This window comes from Alosa sapidissima, chromosome 1 (genome assembly GCF_018492685.1).
Source record: "Alosa sapidissima isolate fAloSap1 chromosome 1, fAloSap1.pri, whole genome shotgun sequence".
Classification (NCBI taxonomy): Eukaryota; Metazoa; Chordata; class Actinopteri; order Clupeiformes; family Clupeidae; genus Alosa; species Alosa sapidissima.
This window is the reverse complement of record NC_055957.1, coordinates 8,462,557-8,463,467: the sequence shown is the minus strand read 5'-3', so window position 1 is coordinate 8,463,467 and position 911 is coordinate 8,462,557. Positions and strand designations below refer to the sequence as shown.

Genomic DNA, 911 nt, shown 5'->3' with positions numbered 1-911 from the left:
GGTGCCTTTGATTGGTTAAGAGAGGGAGAGAGAAATGAGGTGAAGAACTTTTTTTATTTGGCTTAGGTAGACATAAAGGCTGTAGTCCTGTAGGAAGCAGATCAGGCAGCTTAGCGCTGGACTGCTGGGTTTGACTGTCTTGAGGACTGAGTGAATGGGCCTGTCTGTGTATAGATACACCGTTTGTGTGTGAGTGTATTCATATATATCAGTGTGTTCTATATGAAGTATGCAATTGATCCATATTGAACTGTACTGTAGCAGTTAGCAGTAAGACTTCAAAAAGACGTGTCTGTTTATTTTTGTATCTGTTGGTTTAGTCATGTTTTTTAAATTGGACCATGTATCCACTGGTAAAATAACATGTTAGGCCTGAGTAATTGTTCTGGAGTTTGGCTGATGAGCCTCGGCTTCGTCCATCGGTTGACCTAACTGTGATTCTCATTCTGATCTCACTGTATCTCACCTCTCCATCTCAACAAGGACCATCACTCGACTCCGTCTCTTTTAGACATATAGGCATTTTTTACAGTGTATGATTTGCTGAAATAAACAATATTGACCAAATGTGAATTTGCGTGAAACCAGTGTATTCTGAGAAACATATAGATTATTTAAGATGTTGCTGCTCAGGTGTGAATGTGTGGGTGTGGGTGAGTTTGTGTGTGTGTGTGTGTGTGTGTGTGTGTGAGAGAGAGAGGGAGTTGAACATTCCATTATGTATAAACAAACCAAATGAATATTTCATGTGTCATACTTTCTTCTCTGAGCTAACCTCTTTTCCAACCACTCTCCATCTTTTCTCTCTCTCTGATGGACACACACACACACTCACGCTCCACCTTGGACTGGAACTGGAAGGTGAGTGGTTGAAAGTGGGTCATATGAACACAGGCGCTGTCTGTATGCCA

The 911-nt window shown here is 41.4% G+C and overlaps 1 protein-coding gene across 3 annotated transcripts in view; it reads left to right on the top strand.

Annotated features, from left to right (window-relative positions):
* Nucleotides 1–573, top strand: part of spock3 (SPARC (osteonectin), cwcv and kazal like domains proteoglycan 3) — a 26,355-nt gene extending 25,782 nt beyond the window's left edge. For all 3 annotated transcript variants that reach the window (XM_042082958.1, XM_042082881.1, XM_042083039.1), the window contains one exon: nucleotides 1–573. This exon is cut by the window's left edge and continues 1,234 nt beyond it. The gene's annotated coding sequence lies outside the window, so the exon portion shown is untranslated.
* Nucleotides 574–911: the final 338 nt, after the last annotated feature.